This window comes from Temnothorax nylanderi, unplaced genomic scaffold (assembly GCF_030848795.1).
Source record: "Temnothorax nylanderi isolate EJ_2023f unplaced genomic scaffold, tnyl_v1.0 TNYL_tig0010_pilon, whole genome shotgun sequence".
Lineage (NCBI taxonomy): Eukaryota > Metazoa > Arthropoda > Insecta > Hymenoptera > Formicidae > Temnothorax > Temnothorax nylanderi.
Genome location: NW_027249072.1, coordinates 2016622 through 2036173, shown reverse-complemented (window position 1 = coordinate 2036173; position 19552 = coordinate 2016622). Strand labels below are relative to the sequence as shown.

The following is a 19552-nucleotide window of genomic DNA, read 5'->3' as shown; positions in this document are numbered from 1 at the left end:
TAAAACAATGTTAATTTGACTAAACCAATGGAGTTAAAATAATACTATTTTGTTTTAAAATAATAAATTTTAACGCATATGGTAGTTAAAAATAACAAAATATTATCTAACTCAAGGTATTGGTTTAAATTTCATCCTTTAACATTTAACAGTGCATAGCACTTGAGCAGTGAATATAGATTATAGATGAACTGTTTTTTTCGTAACACCAATTAATCCCTTTTAAGTAAAATCTTTGGCAAAAAAAGTGAACGCGATGGAAATGCTATTTGCATCTCTATGGAACTTCGATCAAGAGGATTCTCACGGAATCCTCGAGATTATGTCGAAGTTCTCACTGTCAAGTTTTCCGCCGAAGCGAGCGCGACTTCGTCAACTCCCGATGTAACCCCCGTGACAGTCTGTAAGAGCGGTAGAGAATCAAGTTTGAGGCGCGTCTAGTTTTGCATCTACGGGAGATATCTTCGTGCACGAAATGCAAATCGTGACAGCGAACTGGAAATAGGTATGCCTTCCACATGAAAATGCAGGTTCTCCGGATAGATAGGTACTCCGGTAAGTTCTGCTACGAGGAAGTCGACTTCTACTGTTTCAGAAGTCGCTGGTCGCTGTTGTGATCACGTGCCAAACAGGATCATGTACACTGTATACATCGTCGATAACAAGCTGTGTGCTAGAAAGAGGGATAAAGATACTCGTACAGATTTATTAACCTTCATAGAGATAAAGTTTTGTGGTATTTTTGGATACTCTGTACATCGTCTCTCAAATTAATCTGCTTTCGATATGTTGTAAAATCTATAAACGTAAATTCTGTGAAAAGCACTCACACACATTCAATTTGAAGTAAAGAGTTCCAATATATAGATAAGCACAGAGATAATCTCAAAAGCATGGAATAAAAGCGGCGAACTTTTAATTGTATAAGAGATTTTCTCTGATCCTATATATATAAGCGGATAATCGACTTCGTTTCGTGCAACGTGGATCCGTTTTGAGATTCGAAGAGATGGCAGTATTGATACAATATATTCTTTATTGGTATGATATACGGATTCTTCTAAGGTTCGATTGCAGCGTAATAGCGATTGATTACACTTGTTTGAATAAAAATAATCTGTTTTTTTTTAATTTTTATTTACAGAGAGAGTGAGATATGTTTAAGTTTAAGAAACGTACTAACATTTCGAGAATTTATTTAGCAAAATAGCTTCTCTTTAAAATGCACACAATATGCAAATTTAAAAATATTATTTTATCTAATTTTGCGAAATTTATCGACGTGTTGCGATCTCTATTCAAAATAATAAATTATTTGAAGAAAAGATAAGCGTTATCATAGATTACACGTATGCATTTAGATATATGTTAGTATATTATGCGTTATTTTCTTGGATTTCAATCAAACTATTGCGCTGCGACGCGATGGATTAAGTGTCTCTTCAACTCCAATAATATGATTATCGTAGAGCGATATTAAAGACGTCACTCAAACTGAAGGATTACCGACATTCATTGTTCTTTCGAGGAGCTCATTGGAAGCATGCGCGTAGACAAAATTAATGTCGGCTCTCCCAGCATTTTAATATATATTGATTTGTACTTATTTATTAATTCATTAATCTCGTTAACTTTAATATTTATTAAATGGTTCGAGAAGACTTTTGCATGTTTTTAAAGTTAATTATTTAAAATTTCACGCGATAAATTAATTTAAATTAAATTAAGTCTTCTACTATTTTTAATTTTTGTCGCAGATTATTAATTAATATTGCTTTTAGGTATATATTTAGTAATTGATCCTGAGTAAAGAAATGGAATAGTTTGAGAAATGAAAACTTACGAATAAGGATTTATTTATATATTATCTTTACACACTATATATTTGAACATTGATTAGTATATATTATGAAATATATCTTAATGCGTCATTACATGCTTAAAGTTAATAAAATCTGAAATTCGCATTATTTATTGCAAGATGCAGCATTTTTATTTACGCATAGAGTACGCTTGTACTTCTATGCGTTTGTGAGTGCAACATCAAAGGTCTCAGTTTAGGATTGCCGTAAAGCCTTTAATCGAAGTCCAACAGGTTATCGCGAATAGAGATTCTCAGCAATTACGGACCGATACTCGCAACTCCTGCACGTAATTGTGTCTGACACTTGATACACTCGCGCTACTTACTACCGAAGTTTCGATGGCGTTTAGTGCAGTGTGTTGCTGTCGCATAAAACTACAAACAACTGTTGATACACACAGTAATCAAAATAAACAATCATTAATAAGCATAAACAGTTTAATATTATTATTTATTAACAATCTGTTTATTTTAATGCACATTTTATTTAAAAATGTATTTATTTAGCCCATTTTTTTACTTACATAATAACAATTATACATAAAAAAGAATTTACCAAAGAGGATATTTGAAATTTTACGAAATATTAGCTTTGTCTTTTCATATCGCGTTCAAGTATATTTCATAGAATTTTGATTGCCTGCCATTTTAGTCATTCCAATATTATGACTGTTAGCTGTCGAAACATTCGATATATCAATCAGCATTGCAATCAATTTGACTAAACAAACACCCATTTTAACGGGTGCTATGTTGACAAAAACGACTGAAATTGAATCGATAAATCTTTGATAACTTAGTGCTTGTCAACTGCATGTATATATTTCGACAACTAGGAATTTGTGCATGAGTGAAATGAGAAGGAAATTAATTAGATTTAATAAAAAGTTCAATTTATTATTTTACAAATTTATTATTTTATCAACATCATTAGGCAGACACTTTTACAAAATATTTTAGGAGCGTTGACTTTGTCAGATTGCACGAACATCTATTATATTTTGCTAATATACATCGAAGCTTTTAGTATTATTTATTGTCACCGCGTTACACCGATATCGATCGCTCATAGTTAATCAGACTTTAGCAGCAAAATCATCTTTCTGATCTAATTCGGAACGGACTCTTTCTTCGTCGAGCGCTTATCGAGCGCTCGTTACGGAGATAATGCGATATTAAAAACCGGGTCTTACGAGACACCCTGTACACGCCGAGCCTCCAATGCGCTCATAACGTGGCCGATATTACGGAGCTCCTCGCGCAGCAAAACTAACGAGTTATCGTGGCAATTTGCCTACATTATTCAAAATGAAATTGCAAGGTGTCGTAAAACCGCGGGAAGAATTTTATTTTTGTGGCCAGATATCCCCGTTGATATCCTATTGAAAGACAAATTACGATAAAAACATCTCCATATATTACATGCATTTTACGTGAATTCAAATTAATATTATACATCTCTACATCTCCGTTTTCAATATTCCCGCATCTTGAAGACATTATGGACATTCTCAAGTTTATATACCTTGTCCATCCCACGCATTTCTCGAAGACAAACAAGCAGTGGCAAAATATGACGTACCGGGCGGACCACAAGGTTCAACGCAACTCGGATGAAAAATTGCTCTTCGTCGTCATAAATCATCAAGACGTCAAAGCTTAACTTGTTATGGAAACACAGATCAGGTGCTCTGCTCAGTAGGGCATTTTCATGCCTCGCCAGTATTATTAAATATGGATAAGAGCTATAATAATGATGTCAACGTAAAATGCGATAGAAATATATATATGGTTTAACAAATTGCAAAGCATTTTTAATTCTGTCGACTCTTGTAGCACATCTTCGTGCTAATTTAAAAAAACGACCACAAATGAAATTAAAGAGACACTAACAATAAGTAAATAAGTGAAAACCAGTTACATTTCTCGCGTTTAATAAAATGTCTGCACAGAGATATGATTCCGCGAGATAGCGAGCAATTTTTTGCTAACAGAAGCTGCCTTTTTTTCAAAGAGGATTGGAATTAAATATGCTAGTACCAGGTTGTATTAACGAGCTTTGAGACGCTATTAACTTGATAAAAAGGTCTCGTAATAAAATGGGAAAAGTTGCGGCCGAGATAAAGTTTTGAACTATCAAAGTAAAGTTGTTCTCGGGAACTTTCTGGAAACGTGGATGATCTTACAAATTAGCGCACTAACGCGAGGGTTATTTTTAACGAGTTTAGAAAAATCTTTGACTTTCCATTTACGCTTGCTTTGTAATTTGTTTCAATTTAATATTTATATTGTGCATTTTTTGAATAACAGGGAAAAGAATTTTGAAGTTAAAATTATATCAGTGACAATAAAATATAATGCTATCTTAATTGCAATGTTTTGTTGGACAGATGTATTATAATGTTTTATTTGTATAGCTAGTTTGTAGCTTGTAGAATGTTACATGAATTTTTATGCTTGATAAAAACTGTGATAATTTTATCAGTAAATGTGGATTGCACATGTGAAATGTACTAATATTTTGTCTATGATTATATCGAGGCTGACAATACAAAAACCAAAAAATATTTTGTCAAAGATATTTTATTCTTTTTATTGAAATATTATTTCTGTGGGAGAGAAACAATCATCCCACCTAAATCGCTGTACTTGGACGAATTTTCAGGGAATAACTTCTTTCTTATTTTATCTCTCGCTTTATAATTCCGATATTTTATTTTACGAGTATAGATTAAATGAGGATGATTGATCTGTGGATTAACTTGCTAGCAGAAATTATTAGATTTATTTTCACATTAAATCATGCATTGGCAAAGAGAGTATAAGATTAATTTAGAAAATTCGATTTGTGAAGAAATCCTCGAGGAGAAGATATCTTTACATGTGTTTCTTAAAAATATTCATATAACTTCTTGCAAATAGAAACAGTAATTTTTTTAATGATTAATTTGAGACATTTAGAACGAGATAAAAATTGTTGCCGAGATATTTAGAAAAAATATGGAAACACGTCAAGGCACTTACTAAAGCAAATCGGAGAATATAATGAAATGTTACTTGAACTGTTGAATGTGGATTGTAGCTTTTGAATGGTGTATCACTTGAAACGGGCAATTTTAACGAAAGTCAAAATTATCCGCAGGGGCAGGAACGTGATAGAAAGTTCTACAATTAAGAGTTATAATTAAAGAGCTGAGTTTGTAACTCTCACTCGCAGAAATCAACTGCACGAAATATTTTGGAGAGGGCTTCATATCTCACTGCCGTTTACTTTAATTGCCGTGACATTTGCGCGTTATAAATTCGAATCGAACTATATCGAGTGATTATCGGTAGATCGATTATCGGTTTAACTACGGTAGTTGAAAGCTGTGAGCATTTCCTCACCAAGAGAATACTTGCCTCGCGATAAACGAGTCATTCAAGAATAAAGTTACATGCCGCGTGCGCTGAAATTTTAAGAATAATAGAAGTCGTAATTGTAAAGGTATTTTAATTAAAACAAAATTCAACGCCAAAAAATCGAAAAATGTAATTAATTGTTAAAACACAATAAGTTCTATTAAACAATATTATTTCTCTCAAAATCATTGTAGTAGCATTTAACTGTGATTTCATTTTAAGTATTTAAATTCATTTTGCAAGAGAATAGAACTTTTTACTCAAATGAGAAGGTACATATACCCACCTAAATTGCACAAACGATCCAGTTTCCCGGGCTTTTCTTCCTCTGTCCTATTTGATGAAATTAACGGAAGGACAGAGAAAGGAGGCAAAAGGCAGAAAGGTCGAAGGGACACCCTACGTATTTTTATTACTGTCGGACCCGCATTAACGCACCCCCTGTTAGTATTACGGGTTGCAACACCACACCCCAACATTCGTCCCAATGCGAATTTGTACCGTGACGTATTATAACGAGTGGTATAAGAATAATGGAGGTACGTTCCGAATGGAAGCGAGCATTCTCGACAAAGATGAAACGCAGGGTTGACTTTTATTTCTGTATACCATACCCATGACAATCGCGTGACGATTGCTGCACGTGTGTGCACACTCTCTTTGAAATATTTTGAAATATTACGACTAATTTTTGCTCAATTTAATATGAACATAATGCGACGCAGCTCACATAATAACGTGATACGGATGTAATACAGAACTTGACAATGTCAGTTAATTGCGTAATGACAATAAATATTTTTAATTTCTCTATATAACGTACAGCGAACAATTAATTTAATTCGTAAATATTGCATTGAATCTTCTCTCTCATATCTGCAAAATGCTAAATAAAATGAAAATGTCAACGAATCGATATATGTTTACAGTCGCATTATTCGTTCGTACACCGCGTGCGGCTTCCCTCGACATGTTAAAGTGCATCGGACTATTCAAATATGCTATTCAAACAAAATCTTTGATATTAAATTATTGATTGCGTAAATATCAATAACGTTTTACATATTAATGCCAGCGAGACTTAAAGATAAATAATTAGCAACTCGGAGAAACCAATATGGGTCATACATTTAATAGATGAGGACAGTTTGACGCGATCTCCTGCGGATAATGCGGCCTCTGCGGTGCGTCGCTTGCGTTGCGGCAGCAAAATTCCTACGTGGCGTTATTACTTTCGGGTACGCGGGGTAATATAGCGCCGTGACTGCGCACGAAATAGGAGTCCCATGTCAAAGTTTGTTTGAGTTGGAATCTCGTGAAATTTCGTGGACCAAAATTAACGGATCCTGGCGGTATCATTTCGTGAAGGGCCAGTCCGTAGTTTCGCCAACGGGAACTTCCACGTTGCGCTTTTTGATGCCGCTATCAACACGACAAATTCATTATTACACATTAAATCCTTTAATAGATATGGTATATACTGTATTTAGATTTTTTAAATCTAAACTTTCTTAGCCTATATATATATCTGCGATAATATTTTACGACAAATTATATATCTCGCATGATACAAAATATCAACACAAAAAATGGTTATTGTATATCTGTATATACGAAATGTTGTATTTTTTAGACGTTTAACGAGAAAAATTAAGACAATCCAAAACATCGCTGATAAAAAGTAAACACATGTGTACAGCTATTATTTTGATTAATTAAAAACTTTAAAATAAATTGTCTTGATTACAACTGGAATTTTTTTTACTTTTTGATGTTTATATTACATTTTCAACTAATTTCAACTTTAATAAAATCGATTCCATCCACATAAATTTTGTGGCTATCGAATAGCAAGCAGATCGTTCTATTTAACAAATGAACTAACAATCTAATTATTTCGATTAAATCAACAAACCTGATCCGCACTGACAATTCACGGCGGCACACGTGGCATTTTCAATTCGTCGAGAGATACGATTATCACCTACGTTTGTTCCGAATTCACGGTTTTACTTTAAAGTTTTATTTTAAAACGTTATACACGCGTATATTTTCTTTGTCTATTCACGATAACTATTCATGCATGGATTACATTATTGCACGCTTATCAATGCCCAGATAATGCGACCAAACGCAAAGATTGGTTCGATTTGTCTATGCATATGCACCGTCGTCGTTATGGAAATGAATCGCGACTAATCACGACCATTGCCAATGGTTGTGACGTCGACGACTGTTAATCAGTCAAACGCGAGCGTGAGCAACTTGCGCGGGACGCTAATGAGAACGTAATAACTTGCAGGCAAATCCCGAAATTATCTATTCCATAAATTGTCGCACGAATTTCCTGCCATATTGCCGCTGATTACTTAACGTGAACGTAACTGCGTAATTGCTTGGCATTATTTGGGAAACAGTCTATCCGAAAAGCACAATTATATTTATTCTTCCAATTAATGTTACTTTATTCCAATTCACGTGCGAAAAACAGATTTATTCAAATTTTATTATGTTTTTAAGCAAAATATTATATTATGAATCAAATCGCAAACAACACTAAAATCGGAAACAACACTTTGTTTACGGGCGAAGTAAAAGTTTCTGATTTGAGTTAAATCGCAAACAAGTCTGTTTGTGTTTTGCAATATGAATAATTAATATTGCAATTTCTCATTTAAAATACATAATCTTGTATAATATGTAGTTACGTGTGATGGTGACATAAACTTTATTTAGTATTTTATTGTAGGATATGTGAATTATATTTAATATGTTATTACTACCTTACTTTATTGAAGATACTTAATTAAAGCTTATTGCAGAGTAAATACGCGTTGATAAAAAAACTTCTTAACAGCGCGAAAGTATTGTATCAATAATATCATAGTGAAAAATATAACAGAGAATATGAAAACAAGAGTTATTGTTTTGCCATATTTCGCACATTCAATGGACAAATAGATGAATAAATATAATATTATGAAATGCGCGAAATATTCCGGCATCCTCTTTTCAAGCGCGACACGAATAAAACCGGCAAGAGTCTCTTTGCTCGCATAAATATTCAAAGCAGGATAATGTTTGCTCGAGCACGTTTAATGTAAAGTACAAGTAAACACGCAAGTTTTGTAAAACAATATTCGTCAGTGTCGTTATCGTTGCGAGCCAGAACTCCTTTTAAAGAAATGTAAAAATGAAGGGAGGAAGAAATAAAGAGATGTCAGCGCATTTAAAGCAGACGCATTTTAAGAAGACGTTTATCTTAGGGATCGAAGTGCAGAGTGCTCCGGCTTTTACAGTCATTAAGAAGGTCTTGTTGAATATTTAATGAGTATACATTACTCGGCGCCGCGTCACACCATCGAGTTTTAAGTGATGCACCAGCGAATGTACGCCGGAAACTGTAAAATTAAAATGCAGGAAACATGTTGATGCGTTTAATTAAAATTTCTTATTTTTGTGTTGCGAACAAGCTCTGCAAATTAATTTTTACCAAAAGTACGTTATTAGCAATCCAGTAATAATAAATAAAACTTTTTCACATAAGAAAAAAATTAAGGGGGAAATTAAAGTTGCGATAACTTTTGATAGTGGCAAAATAAATCATTTTATTAAACTATCAAGAAATAAGTTATCGTGATCCTGTAAATATATTTTATAATTAAGCAGAATATTTAAAATTTAGATTGCCATATTTGAAAAAGTATATAATAATAGCTAAAATTTGCAGAATTATTAATAATTCTCTTAAATTTAATTAAATATTCTAACAAGAGGATGTATTAAAATATCATATTATTGCTCGATGTATTATAATTATTTGCCAAACTAACCGACTTCTATCTTTTTTTATGTTGCAGGTGAGTTTCGAAGCTTATTGGTCATGTGAAGAATACTTATTGCGACTGACCCGGGTCCCCAGAAAGTAAGTGAGGTAAAAAGGCGAGCATGGTATCTGGCAGCCAAGCTTGGCTCTTACGTTGCAAGTGTTCAACTTATGTAGCTAAAGTTTACAGACGAAACTTTTGCAACGATCGAATCTATAGTGAAGAAACGAGACTGTTTAGAGAAGTAGAATAATTTATTTAATTTCATTGGAGCCTCCCGTACAGCAGTCCTCCGTAAGCACCGTCCTAAAATTTAATAAATATTAACACAGTATATCGGAGAGAAAGAGAGAGAGAGAGAGAATTTAAAAAAATATTTTATAAAAATGACAATTAATAAAAATAATTACATTATTTATGAAACTTATATTTATTATATAAAATATATAATAATTGTTATATTTAATATATAATGAAAAATTTACAAACAAAAATTATTTTTTATACTTTATATTAAAGAAAATCTTGGTTTTGCCACTCAGAATTGGATTTTAACATGAAAACATATTTCCGTTTTAGTTAAATTGGGCTTTGTGTAATACCACCAGTTCAGCGTACGTGCTTAAAATTATGAATTGTAACTTGCTATCCGAAATACAAACCATATCAAGTATAACTAAACGCTTATCAGAAATACGTGTGTCGCATTTGAACTCTACTTCACGCGATTTAAAAACTTAAAAAAACGTGATTATTGATGCAGAACATCTACCAGGAAAGATATTGTTTTATTACAAAAAAATGAAGATAATTTTTATTTCTTACATTACCAAAATTCTCCTTTCTATATAAAAAATTGTTTACGGAACTCCTCATGAAGGATTATCGTTGTAAGAGTATTGCTAAATGGACCGAATAAAAGAAGATACGACAGTGAAAAAGCTAAAGCGATCTAGAAAGTCGAAGTTACCAGAAGCGCACTTTCGCATCCGATCGTTTTACATAAAGTTTCCGCTCTCCGTTCGGGAGTAGATATTGCACGATGCACATTTGCTCAGCGCCATTTATATGAAATTGTATTAAGCCTTGCCATATGGTGGCAATGGAAATAAATGGCCGTGGTCGTTTTCGGGGGTTAAAATGAAGCTGAGTCTAGTGAGGGTAGTTATTTTGACTTGCTATTAGAAATTCTGGTTCTTTTTCCTCTCGAGATATTCACTAAATGCGATATTTCCATAATATACTTTAAAGAGAGAGAGGGAGATAGAAAGAGAAAGATATTATAGAAAATTATGCAAATTTAAAAGTCTTTTATTTTAAAATATGTGAATGTCTGTGATCTGCATTCTTGAAATCTAGCATATGAAAACTTTTAACTTTAGAATTCAGAACTATCGGTAATTATATAGACATTTTTTTTTTTCGGGAAAAGTAACTGTTCAATGAATCCGTGGATAGGAGCGAGATTTTAGGGTTATTCTTTTTAGATTACTCAAAACGGACTGTACTTTGTCAAAGTTACAGACATTAAGAAATTACGCGTTTAATGATGGCTTAGCGATGCCATTTTCAAAGCGTAGATTACTGGCTTGTGTAGCATCACAATGAGAATAAATGCCGATGGGCGAACGAGCAATATCACGGAGAAGGGGCGACGATTGCCACCCCTCGCGCGCATACATCCTCGCCCTCGTAAATTCTAGGCCGGTTTTACGGCCGCATTTACGGCGTTCGGCGAACAAAGAGCCGACGGTGACGACGACAACGTCGGCGACGTCGGTTCACGGCGGGAGCCGTGCACTGCGCTTTGCGCGGCTCCATAAAGCATTGTCAGCGGCAAGATCCCGGTCTTGACTAAAGTGAATATGTCGCTGACAAGGACGTACGGTCGTGTTATAGTCGGAGAAGGCGACGAGAAGCGGGATCCACACGCTAGTCACGATCCGCGTAGTTCGCTCGATTTTTCATCGCAGGGCTGCCACTTGAATTATTGTTGCTTACTCGACGCATCTCTCCGTCCGCGTCGCGCGTCGGTTTGTTTAACCTCTACGTAGACGCAAATTAAAAGCTGAGTAATTAATTCAGATTAGCTTGAAGAAATGTAGCCTAAGAAGCGACGTAATGCGAGATCCCGTCGCGTGTTCTTAATAAAACATCCTTTTATAGCCTTCCGTGGCTTTCAATCGCGCTTTTGATTTCACGCGTTTCTTTTATTCATGATCCACGAATCAACAGCGCGTGTTTTGTTATTCCGCGAGAGGAGCGTCGAGTTCTTTCTAAATTTTCGATAAGTTGTATCGGGCTCGTGCAGTTTCGGTGGGATTTCAATGCTGTACACGCGGTTGCATTTTTCATGCATTCCGGGCTACATGCAGGTGCGGGAGCCGTTCGTCGTGCCTGGTTTTTGCACGCTGTCTGCCACGTGAAAGTGTCCGGGACGATGTCTTTCTACGAGGAGGGGGGGGTGACACTTTAGATAAAACGACCGCCGTATAGTAAAGGGAGACGTATGCCTTGCGTCTCGTCTCGCAGATAACAAGGCCCGTGTCAAACTCTCGCCCCCTTTTTCTCGATTCCATTTACGTTCAAAGCGGACGATGAACCCTGTCTCTCTGTCGCGGCAGTACCCGCCGAAACTTTATTCAAATTACTGTTTTACGTTAGGTTTCAGCCTAATATCGTAAGCAGTTTATACATTGGAGATAAGCGAACTTTTAGTTTGTCAACATATACTTTTTGACGATTATCTAACGTGCAGTACTCATTGATGCCGTTACGAAGATTGAGATCTCGACAAACATTTCATTTATTCGGGATTCGAGTACTTTTTAATTAGAAATTAAAATTTTTTATTGCTCTTTAAGAGAGAAAACAATAATATTGATACTTATTAGATTGCCTAACATCTCGTTCGGAAGTAAGAGTTAATTTTTCAGTTAGGTTCAACTTTATAGACATTCAGACTCAGAGAATCAGACATTATTTCACCGGAAGTTTAATTTCAAGCTTAGTCACCAAACTTCTTAACTTTGAAACAAAGTCCCTTTCGGAGGACATTCTATATGTCACAATTATAAACAGACGGATCTATTCTTTACGGAAATTATGTTAGTTTACTCACAAGAAATTACGAAGGCGTATAGTCTAGCATTTATGTACGCGCATGCATTTGAGCACATGTGAACCTTAGCAAAATATTAATACGATACGCTTTGGATTATAGCGTTGCACCATGTATCCGAAGTATGTCGAAACAAATTTTTGCCTAATTGACGATTGAACGATTGAACATGTCTTTTTTACACGTAATTCAATGTTTCTCCACGTTACATTTTACGTACGCTTATCTCTCCGGTGTGTAAATTGCTTACAATAGGTATTATTAAAGTGTACATAAGTATTAAACATCCATTACGGTACCAATACGAATTATAATTATACGATAATATTATGCGGAGAATATCTACTGCCCGTTAAAAGCGAAAGGATTAAAGGACTAATCCTATATAGCAAGCCGGCATGACTAATATCCGCGAATTCGACTCGCGTCGGTACAATTATCGCATCGATAATCTAGATAATTGCGTATCAATAATCTGGACTGTTGCGCATGTCGCTGCAAACGCGTATTCCGTTTTAATGCGGTTAACGATTGTTTTAACACAAGCGCAGCAATATCGCGCTACCTGCATGCGCTGCCCGAGCGACTACTAATATCTACGAAATCGCTTACCTTGCGCACGGTAAATTCAGTTTCGCGCACCGCTCGAGCAGTTGTGTAGTTGATTCGCTCGACATATTTCCAAAAAGGAGAAAAAAAAATCGCAGAAAAAGAGGGAACTAACCAATCGATTTGTTACTACCATTTGCGCGAATGGAAGTCCCGTTTCATTCAATCGGTACTGCATATACGAACCGAATCCGAAATGGAACGTCGACAGGGATGAAATCTGATTCTACGTGAACGACATTTTTGCGGAGCTCGAGTAAATGACGCGCGACGAATGCCTAGATAATCTCGTTCTAGGGAGATTTTAGATCGATGTATGCGCCAATCTCTCATTGAAAGGACATAGCACGGCTCTTGGGACATTCAGTATAATAACTTTAAGTTCCGATCCGCCGCGTGTAACTGCTATGAATCTAGAATTTGCAATTTAAATGCGTGTATTCCAATGCACCTCGCACCACCGTTCACCATAAATCATATCGTCATTTACTGTTGCAGCCATATATAACTGGATGTTACCGTTTATCTTGATCAGATTAATTTCTTTGCATTTCTTATAACGCTTAAAACGAGATTTTTCAAATATTACGACTAGAGAATATTTAAATGATAATTACTAGTTTTTATGCGAATAAAAAAGAGAGAAAGAGATTATATCACATTATATCACAATAAGTAGATCTTTATATATTTTAATTTTATTTCTTTCTTAATTTATTCCTTTATTTTTTATTATTTGTTTTTTCTCCAAATTGTCTATCATTATATCGCTCATTTCATGATAATATAAATAGTTTAACGTTCGTAATTCAATATAAAATGTAAAATTTCTAAGTATACTGTTATAGTTAGAAAGTATACAAGTAGCACAAGAGTGTGAAACAATCTTTCTGCTTCTTATCTTATTCATCTTCTCTCATTTTCTCGATCTCTTTCAACTTTCGTGCCTGCTTGTCTCACCTTCGACGACCACCGCAGCCCTTATCAGCTCTTCCACAGCCCGGTTGAGAAGAACGATAACCGAGATCGACTTTTTAATTACCTATCTCCGTGTTCCAGTTTCGTACTTTCGCGAAGTTTTCTATCTCAGCGCAGCCGAGAACGTCGTCGGGTTCTCATTGTCACTAACAATAAATCTCACGGTTGTGACGGCATAGAAATTTTCGGGCAAACCTCAAACTCTCATTATCCCATCTCTCTTATCCTGATTCGCGAGTTCGATGAGGTCACTGCAGGAACGACCGCATATTTGATAAATTAAAGTGTTAAATAATGATACACTCTTTGCTTAATAATTTACATGATAACGTGAAACGTATAAAGCGTGAATTGTTTTTTTTAATCATATGTCGTAAAATTATGACAAAGTTATTACTTATTACTTTCTTTATATTTTATACTTATTACAATAAAAAAATAATATTATTTTATTTTATTATAAATAATAAAAATAAAAAGTCAAAATAATATTATATATATTATTTATAAATATAAAAATTGACAAATTTAATCTTATTATTAAAATTTTATTATTAAAATGTGAGTATAATAATGAAAACAGAAAAAAAAGAATTAGTAGCACAAATAGCGAGAATGAGTAAGTTTGTCAATTTATGTGCATCGAAATCTATCTAATTACGATAATTGCGATTTATCACGGCGTACGAGCGATAATGTCGAATGTCATTAGTCCCTGGAAAATGCATTCCCATTAATCGATGAAAAAGGTCGATTCCCGTGATGATAATCGCACTTGATACCATCACCTTACTGAATAAACGATAAATTATTAACAAGCACGACAATTTAACATTATTGAAGTATTTCCTTGGATCTATGCATTCATCACGCGGTATTTTATTTATTCGTTATTTTATTTACATATGAAATCTCCGCTATTTTGCGATTATTTATTTAAAGGAAAAAATAATGTATAGATGTTTTACTTTATCTTGATGCAAAATTAATTCTAATGAAGCAATATCTTCTCTTTTAAATTATATCGTTAAAATTTTAATATAATAATATTTAAAATAATCCAGATATTATCATGATTATTCAAAGATAAAGTTTTCAATTCAGCAGTAGATTGTTATTGTTTTAGAAAAATATATATAGGGGAGACCGGGGCTAAGCCGACAACGGGGCAAACTTGACACTAGGCTTTTTGCCAATTTAAATCTATCGTAGAAACTTGCCTTTCCTACTGTAAATGCGTCTTTATGTGCCAGTATTATCAACGGAATTTGGTAACATTCTGAGTTATAGTGTAATTTTTAACGCGACATAAGCGTTTTTGATAGTGAAAAGTAATTTTTCTGATCTCTCGAAAATGTCTACTCTTTCATCGAGCTTTACTCTTGCGAATCTACCGGTAAGTGATTTTGATGGGAAATTTGATGCTCTATATGAATCCGATAATTGTTTTTGCATATTTTCAAAATTTTCATGTTTTTGAAGTGACAAAAGTGAAAAACGACGTCCGGGGCAAAGTCAACACCACGCCGTTTCGTCGGCTCCCAGTAACAAACGATGCTTGTCATGCAGCCGTATGGCTCATGACAAATGTATGCGCACGTCCGATCGCGAGTTTACCTGCATTAATTGTTTTTCAGACATGAGTTTAGATGAAGATAATTGAAAGTTCAACAATTTTTGTTCTCATTATTTTAAATGATTGTTCTAGCTACTTTATTCCGAATTTTTGTACTTTTTAAATACACAATAAACAATGTATTTTCATTTTCAGACAGTAAAAAATAAGTTCCAGATCAAATTGTGTCGATCAGACAAAGTGTTGAGTTTGCCCCGGCGGGGTGTCGAGTTTGCCCCGGCATTTTTCAATTCGAAAATTTGTCTTTGCGTCACTTTTCCTTTCCTGGCGGCAAAACAAAGCGACGTACAGCAAAACTTCCTGAATCAATTTTGTACCTGAAGAAACACTCTTTAAATATGTACCATTGAATTTGCCTAAAAATTTTAATTAAATATTAAAAATTGCCTTTGAAAAAATAGTGTCGGCTTAGCCCCGGTCTCCCCTATATGTATATATTTATTGATCCATCTAACTACGTCAGTGAAGGTATTCTGTAGCGCATTCACGAAAATGCAGGAAGAATCTTGCATACTGCGGAAATGATATGCGGATGCTACTTTTTTCCATCTGCGGTATTCTCGGATGTTATGAGAAATAGCAACCACACGGTAATCGATTTTATATTAGTGCTGCGCATCGCGTTTTAGATCTTAACGACTACCACGCTTTTCTGTGCACGATTTACATAATTTCTGAAATATATTCGTTTTCGTGCGGAACAAACACACGCGAAAATGTACAAATTGTAGAGACATGCTGACTTTTAGTTTCTGTCTAAACTAAAGAAATGCATTAGTACCATAGACGTATATAATTAGCACCAATATACAATTATATATCATATAATTATTATACTATTGATAGCCAAGTTATCACGCAACTGAGCGCAACTTATAGGTATATAAATATTGTGCAATTTTGACGAAATTTTTTTTATCTCATTGTTTCTTATTTATTATTAATCTGTACTTGTATACCAACAACTTACTTTTCTATAATATTTTTATCAAACTCAATTATATTATGAGTGATTTTAATCTACGTACGAATTTGTTTGTCGATATACAGTCTGAAGACAATTACAGTAATTATGTATGCAAACGCAATATCCGATCTCAATACCAGTTGGTTCTTTGATTACATAAAACGGAGCTTTCGTGAAAAAGATTATTTTCCCTGTATAGTGATCTTCCAACGATACGATCGTGCAAGAAGGACATTAAGCGGCGCATCTCAGCTTCGCGCTTTGCCCCATACCTGCCTGGAAATTATTCTAAGTGCTGACCTAAGTGTTCCACCTAAGTGGATTACTTGGACCTATAAACATGCCGCGGGCGATGAAAAATCCTGTACAGCATGTTATGCAAATCGTAATATCTGCATGGAGAAGACATCGCGTCGATCGTTAAATTCGAGTATGACGCTTGACATCGATTTAAAATCGATTATGGCACTCACTGGCGCGTCCGTGCATTCGCGATCAAGGATGCCACTGCAGGTGAAAGAAACTGAATTGTTCCGCATATTGTCCGTGGCGGAATGCTTTTCCGTAGGATCTTGATTAAATATGAAAAATAAAGCTAGAAGTACCTCTACTACATTTATCGAACAATTCAAACATTATTGAATTACTTTTTTGTTTGTTCATTTCTTTGAATTTTGCTTCATATTATTTTTAAACTGATTATTAATAACAGTTAATAGATAACAGTTTTAATTGTTTTATTATTTCTAATTGTTGCGTACATATTATGGATTTTACATCTTATTCACTTTTTATTTAATTTTTTTCTTATAATTATTCCAAAAAACAATAATAATTTAAAAACATAAATCGCACAATTTAATTCAATATTGTAAAATTTGTATATTCTCAACAAGATTATCATGGTCTTGTTCCTACGGACATGTTTCGTTATATATACATATGCATTATTTCCCGTTTAATTAACATAATTATTATATAATTTATTATTTCATATTTTATTTTATATTATGTTTCATTTAATAATTTCAATTATTTTGTACGAAATTTTACATAGCAAAACAATCGAAAGCTCGTTTTCTGATTTGTTAACATCTGGATAATTTTATGTGTATATTTATTTCAGTTTATTCATTAATGAGAAGTATGAAAGAATTGTTAACATTGCTTAGAAACCTATTAACTTAATTTTAATATAAATATTGTTATAATGTTTTGTTGATTGTATTTATTGATCAGGATTGAATGAGCCACATCATTCATTTTTTATTATAATAACAGTAAGTTTTATATAACAAACATTATATTTCCATGATTTATTCTATATTTAATTTGCTAGCATTAGTTTGAAATTAAAAGGCTCTCGCCGAGCATTTTTTCGAAATCCTCTTATTATGCAAATTTTAATAAGGGCTAGTGTATTTATGATGTGTTTGTCGATTAAATTGATAGAAGGTGAATAAAGCAAAATCGAGTTTTTACTCTTATAAATAGTTGCTTCCAATGCAATTATTATTCGCATTTTACCCGTTGTGCGGAACTGTTACTTCTCTTTCTCTCTGAGATTCTTTCCAACTAATTTTCGTTGATTTCAGATAGCTAGAGAGAATAGCGGTGCTGCGGTTAAACCAGATTAATTACTAAGTGACACTGACGAATCAAAGGTTATCACCGACGGTCATCAAGCTAATCCCAGCGAAGCCAGTCCAGATTTTTACTTAACGTTTTTCGCTCTCGTCGTTTCGTTTTAATGAAACGGAACGGAAATAATCTCGGAAATAATCATCCAGATAACATTATGTCCTATTAATCCTTTTGTCTACTCTTAAACATTGAATAATTTCAAACACTAAATCTTAACTAAGAAAATATTCTCCCATTTTCTTTCTTATAATTAACACGTAGTGTGGTGTCTTTATATCTCTCATATCTAGATGAAATAATAGTAAAGATTTTTTATTTGCTAGAAAGAGTATTTGACTTATTAATAATGTTTAAGACAATTATAAAAAAAGATATTTAATAATATTGTTTTTGTGTTTTATTTGACGAATGGGGAACATCCAAGAAAATATAAATTATCGTTACATACATCAATTTTTCTTTTAAAAAATTTATTCTAATTTATTTACTGAATATATTTTATTCTGTATGGGAACTTTTATTCTTGGAAGTTACGTATTATACTTCCTACATTCTTGCATGTTCCATTCTCATCTTGTTTTTTATTTACTTGTACGCTCTGTTAACTCGCACGTTCACTCGCTCGCAAGTATAACGTTTGTAGGCCCAGGTATAACACAATTGTTTTGAATTCCAACGGGACTCGTAGCATATAGTGCTGCAATATTAAAATAATCGATTGTTTCGTTTTAGCTTGTACATTGGCCGCGCACCAAACGATATCCGCGAGTTACATCGGTCGATTTTCCATTTAATCCTAGAAGCTGATTTAACGGGTGTACATTTGTTACGGGCATTAGGCGTGCTCATTATTTATCGCGGACCGATAAATTCCGCCGCGGAAGCGGGTGTTTAATTTTACACGAGTCCGAGAGCAATAATTGGAGGATGAAAAAGCCCCCTATAGACAATTATTCGCGCGTATTTATCGGAAACGGATAAGCCATCGAAAGATTCCAAAATATGAGTTTACCATGCTTTATTGATTAGGAATAATGCCATTATCGAGAAATAAATTTTGCTTCTGCGAACGTGGCAATAGTGGAGTTACAATTTTAATTGCGTTTACGGGAATCGCTTTTACGCAATCCACGATGTTATCTAGGTTTTTCAAGATGACTAGAATTTGTATTTTGGTTTCGTTTCTACTATTAGAATAAATTGAATTTATCTAAGGTAATCTTTTTCTTCGCCAGTAATAATTAACAAAGGAGATGGTTTAATTCGACCCAACTGGCAAATTGAATTTAATTGAAATTGAATTATAAGCATAATTGTTCTCTCTTTAAAGAGAATTTTGAAAAGAAATTTTATTTCGTGAAATATGCCACAGAAACATTGATAATTATAATTAAACTTCCACAATGTTGGAATCGATCTAATCACTCTGTCAGTTCAAATATAATTTATGATCCCATGTCCGACATAAATTATGCTGCTGAAGTAGCTCGATTACCTCGATAAT

The 19552-nt window shown here is 33.9% G+C and overlaps 1 protein-coding gene and 1 long non-coding RNA gene across 4 annotated transcripts in view; both read left to right on the top strand.

Moving 5' to 3' along the window:
* Positions 1-18420, top strand: part of LOC139787567 (uncharacterized) — a 29888-nt gene extending 11468 nt beyond the window's left edge. Inside the window, exons 2-4 of one of the 3 annotated variants that reach the window (XR_011722659.1) lie at positions 9127-9387; positions 16604-16917; positions 18000-18420. This is a non-coding gene — a long non-coding RNA (uncharacterized lncRNA). The remainder of the gene's footprint in view (positions 1-9126; positions 9388-16603; positions 16918-17999) is intronic. The other 2 variants (XR_011722661.1, XR_011722660.1) reach the window with 2 other exon arrangements.
* Positions 1-19552, top strand: part of LOC139787566 (furin-like protease kpc-1) — a 217406-nt gene that overhangs the window by 124630 nt on the left and 73224 nt on the right. The gene's annotated exons all lie outside the window — the stretch shown is intronic.